The sequence below is a fragment of the Pongo abelii genome, chromosome 1 (assembly GCF_028885655.2).
Source record: "Pongo abelii isolate AG06213 chromosome 1, NHGRI_mPonAbe1-v2.0_pri, whole genome shotgun sequence".
NCBI lineage: Eukaryota > Metazoa > Chordata > Mammalia > Primates > Hominidae > Pongo > Pongo abelii.
Window position 1 is genome coordinate 205,961,471 of NC_071985.2, and position 5,534 is coordinate 205,967,004.

The 5,534-nt window shown below is 43.0% G+C and overlaps 1 pseudogene; it reads right to left on the bottom strand.

The window, feature by feature from the left end:
- Positions 1-5,036: 5,036 nt before the first annotated feature.
- Positions 5,037-5,136, bottom strand: LOC112130988 (U6 spliceosomal RNA; annotated as a pseudogene).
- Between the last annotated feature and the right edge of the window lie 398 nt (positions 5,137-5,534).

Below are 5,534 nucleotides of genomic sequence, written 5' to 3' on the forward strand. Positions count from 1 at the left end.
AGAACTCAGCACCAGACTGTGTTCTTTAGGAAGGCCCAGAGGATATTCTTTTCACTAAGACAATAAGTTCACTGTAAGGGAACACCAGCATCTTTGAGTAGCTCAGTGATGTCTGTCTTCAGTACTCTCGGATTAAAAGTAAGAAGCACTACCATGGAACTGAGATCCTAATTATCAATCCTAATGTTCAGATTCCAGAATGGCAGAGGTGACATCAAGACCAGGTGAATATAATTACTGTTAAAGGCAGCAGTCCCAGAGTGGCAGTGAGTGTGCCTTGACCGTCAAGGATCCATACGCTGATTATGGGAATGGGATACAGCTAACTGGATGGTCCTCGATTTTTATTTTTATTTTTTAAAATAAAGTTCTGGCAACCAGAAGACTGACATTAGCTGCTGCTACACTGGAAAATTCTGGTCCCTCATCTAGATTTTTAAATTTTTTTCATTTTTTTTTTCTTGCTCTGACACCCAGGCTGGAGTGCAGTGGCGCCATTATAGCTCACTGCAGCCTCAAACTCCTGGGCTCAAGCGATCCTCTCTCCTCATCCACTGCACCCAGCTAGATTCCTGACCAAAATTCACAGGACCAGAACCACTTAAATATAGGGTGACCATACCCCCTTAAGGAATGACTCTGTAATCATACCATCATTATATACAGTAAATATCCTTCCAATCCTTCCCCAGAGGGCTGATCTGCTGCCATTTACACTGTTCACTGAAAAAGAAGACTATCTAGAATTTTCAAAGAGCATTATAGAATCTGTGCTGTCATGGAAACTAGAAAACAAAATACCATCATCACTTCCTGATTAGAATAGGAGCTAAGGGAGGCCAGGTGATAGATGGAATTGACCTTAAGTCCAATGAGTCTCATAGAAATTAACAGAATCCTCTTACAATGTCGTGACCTGTGGAGTAGAAGCTATTATGATAGGAAGAGCCAAGTGGGATCCCGAAACTACCTGTATTAGTCAGTGTTCTCCAAAGACAGTGCCAATAGAATGTGTATATTTATGTGTGTGTGTGTGTATACATCTGTATACGTGTATATATACAGTCATGTGCCACATAATGATGTTTCAGTCAATGACAGACTGCATATATGGCATTGGCCCCATAAGATTATGATACAGTATTTTTACTGTACCTTTTATATGTTTAGATATGTTTAGATACACAAATACTTAACATTGTGTTACAACTGCCTACAGTATTCAGTACAGTTACATGCTGTACAGGTTTGTACTCTATGAGCAATAGGCCATACCATACAGCCTAGGTGTGTAGTAGACTCTACCATCTAGGTTTGTGTAAGTACAATCTCTGACGTTCGCACAATGACGAAATCACCTAATGACACATTTCTTAGGACATATTCTTGTCGCTCTGTGACACATGACGGTATATATATAGAGAGAGGTTTTTTTTTTTTTTTGAGATGGAGTCTCGCTCTGTAGCCCAGGCTGGAGTGCAGTAGTGTCATCTTGGCTCACTGCAAGCTCTGCCTCCCAGGTTCATGCCATTCTCCTGCCTCAGCCTCCCCAGTAGCTGGGACTACAGGCGCCCGCCACCACGCCCGGCTAATTTTTTGTATTTTTAGTAGAGATGGGGTTTCACTGCGTTAGCCAGGATGGTCTCGATCTCCTGACCTCGTGATCCGCCCGCCTCAGCCTCCCAAAGTGCTGGGATTATAGGCATGAGCCACCGCGCCCAGCCATAAATACTTCTCCAACTCTCTATTGGAAGGCTGTCAATGGTGAGTTGTGTCCAGAGCAAGAGAGGGCTGTTGTGATATTGTGAAATATGTTTTTGGTCTTCATTCCTGTTTCCTGGCATACAACTCCCCAAATCCTTGGAATTTCCAAAGTGATGTCTTTTTATATGCTAATAATTGACTGGTGGCTAGCAGCTGCTAAGTAGCTTCAGGATGGAGGCTGGTGACCAGAAATACCTAGGCAGGATTACAGAGTTGAGACTTTCAGCATCACCCCCCTACCCTATGGGGAGGGCAGAGGGGCTGAAGGTTAAGTTGATCACCAGTGGCCAATGGTTTAATCAATCATGCCTACATCATGAAGCCTTCATAAAAAAAAAAACAAAAGGAGGCCAGTATGGTGGTTCATGCCTGTAATCCAGCACTTTGGGATGCTGAGGTGGGAGGATCACTTGAGCCCAGGAGTTCAAGACCAGCCTGGGCAACATAGGGAGACCTCCTTTCTACAATACAATACAATACAATACAATACAATACAATAATAAAATAAAATAATTAGCTGAGTGTGATGTATCTATAGTCCCAGCTACTTGAAAGGCTGAGGTGGGAGAATCACTTTAGCCTGGGAGGTAAAGGCTGTAGTGAGCCAAGATCATGCCACTGTACTCCATCCTGGGTGACAGAGCAAGACCCAGTCTCAAAAACAAAACAAACAAACAAATAAACCTAAAAAAACAGGGTTTGGAGAGCTTCTGGATAGCTGAACACATGGAGGTTCATGGAAGGTGTGTGCCCAGGAAGGGCCTAGGAGCTCTGTACCCTTTCCCTCATTTCTCATCCTCATTTCATCTGTATCTTTTGTAATATCCTTTATAAAAAAATTGATAAACATAACTAAGTGTTTCCCTGAGTTATGTGAGCTGCTCCAGCAAGTTAATTGAACCCAAAGAGGGGATCATGGAGACCCCAACTTGAAGCCAATCCATTAGAAGTTCTGGAGGCTAGACTTGTGCCTGGCTGGGGGAGCTTGAGGAATGAGCCCTAAACCTGTGAGATCTGATGCTATATTCAGAGGTGTTTGAACCAGAATGACTCCCTCTTGAATAGGAGCTGGGTAAAATGAGGCTGAGACCTGCTGGGGTACATTCCCAGAAGGTTAGGCATTCTTAGTCACAGGATGAGACAAGAGGCCAGCATGAGATACAAATCACAAAGACCCCGCTGATAAAACAGGATGCAGTAAAGAAGCCAGCCAAAACCTGCCAAAACCAAGATGGCAATGAGAGTAACCTCTGGTCATCCTCATGCTCATTATACGTTAATCATAATGCATTAGCATGCTAAAAGACACTCCCACCAGCACCATGACAGTTTACAAATGCCATGGCAATGTCTAGAAGTTATCCTACATGGTCTAAAAGTTAGAGGGGTGTGGTGGCTCATGCCTGTAATCTCAGCACTTTGGGATGCCGAGGCAGGTGGATCACCTGAGGTCAGGAGTTTGAGACTAGCCTGGCCAACATGGTGAAACCCCATCTCTACTAAAAATACAATATTAGCTGGCTGTGGTGGTGTGTGCCTGTAATCCCAGCTACACAGGAAGCTGAGACAGGAGAGTCACTTGAACCCGGGAGGCAGAGGTTGCAGTGAGCAGAGACTGTGCCACTGCACTCCAGCCTGGGTGACAGAGTGAGACTCAGTCCCAAAAAATAAAATAAAATAAAATAAAATAGGCCAGGTGCAGTGGCTCATGCCTGTAATCCCAGCACTTTGGGAGGCCAAGGCAGGTGGATCACGAGGTTAGGAGTTTGAGACCAGCCTGGCCAACATGGTGAAACCTCATCTCTACTAAAAATACAAAAATTAGCTGGGTTTGGTGGCACATGCCTGTAGTCCCAGCTACTTGGGAGGCTGAGGCAGGAGAATCACTTGAACCCGGGAGGCGGAGGTTGCAGTGAGCCTAGACTGTGCCATTGCACTCCAACCTGGGCGACAGAGCAAGACTCCCTCTCAAAAAAAATAATAAATAAATAAATAAATAATAAAATAAAAGTAAAAGGAACTCTCAGTTCCAGGAAATCCCCGCCCCCTTCCTGGAAAACTAATGAATAATCCACCCCTTGTTTAGCATATGATCAAGAAATAACCATAAAAATAGCCAAGCAGCAGCCTTCAGGGCTGCTCTGCCTATGGAGTAGCCATTCTTTTGTTTCTTTACTTCTCTAATAAACTTGCTTTCAGTATAAAAATGAGACTCTTGCTGGGTGCAGTGGCTCATGCCTCTAATCCCAGCACCTTGGGAGGCCGAGGTGGGCACATCATGAGGTCAAGAGATTGAGATCATCCTGGCCAACATGGTGAAACCCTGTCTCTACTAAAAATACAAAAATTAGCTGGGCATGCTGGTGTGCGCCTGTAGTCCCAGCTACTTGGGAGGCTGAGGCAGAAGAATCGCTTGAACACAGGAGGCAGAGGTTGCAGTGAGCCGAGATTGCACCACTGCACTCCAGCCTGGTGACAGAGCGAGACTCTGTCAAAAAAAAAAAAAAAAAAAAAAAAAGCTGGGGTGTGGTGGCTCACACCTGTAATCCCAGCACTTTGGGAGGCTGAGGCAGGCGAATCACCTGAGGTCAGGAGTTGGAGACCATCCTGGCCAACATGGTGAAAGCCCATCTCTACTAAATATATAAAAATTAGCTGGGCATGGTGGCAGGCACCTGTAATCCCAGCTATTTGGGAGGCTGAGGCAGGAGAATCGCTTGAACCTGGGAGGCAGAGGTTGCAGTGCGCCGAGATTGTGCCATTGCACTCTAGCCTGGGGGACAAGAGGGAGACTTCATCTCAAAAAAAAAAAAAAAAAAAAAGAGAGACTCTTAATTTTGGGGGTCTATTTTGCCTTCCAACTGTGCCTACTTCTTAAGCCCTAAAAAGTGCATGCTTTCCTGGCCCTATTCTCAAAGGGCTCCACTCTAAAGCCAGTAAAACAATTAAGTCACTTAAAAACTGGCAAATGAAAAACTCTTACAACTACTGGATCTTCTTCTGTCTGTTCAGCTGTATTTATGTGTCGTGTGCGATGTTTCACTACCAAAGTATATTAAAGAGCTCTGATTAATCGGCTTAAAAATAATAAATACTTAAATAAATATTTTGTCAGAAAAATAACAATTTTAATGCCTCTTAGTTCACATGACTTTAGTAATTTTGGAAAAAAGACAGTTTTAAAGATTATTGGTAAATTAAAATATCTTCAAGATTAAGACATTTGGTCTAAAAAAGGCAAGTGAGATATCAGGTTTGCTAAATGCTTTATTTTTTAATATAAATACTTCATGAATTTGTGTGTCATCCTTGCACAGGGGCCTGCTAATCTTCTCTGTATCTTTCCAATTTTAGTATTGTGCTGCCAAAGCAAGTACTGCTAAATGCTTTAAGGTCATAAATTGCTTCTTTGACTTTGAAAATTGTTCAGTTTACCTGCTTTGGAGCCATTAGATTTTAGGGAAGACTTGGGGATATATGGATTTAGCCATGCTCCCTAGCTGTGCTGGAAAGAGTTGGACCTTATCTTCACTTCTGTCTGGTATCCTAGGTTCCACACCTGGTACATAATTAAAATTGCTTACTTACCAGGTTTTTCACCAAAAATAAAAGTTGCTAAGAGTTAACATTCTAACACATGTAATCAAGACTACTAAGAAACAGTTTACATGCAAGTTGTGTAAGGAAAGTAGAATATGTTTCTGGTAAAAAATTATAAGAAGGCATGGGAATGTGGGGTTTTTTGGTCTGGTTTAAAGGATTAAAGGATT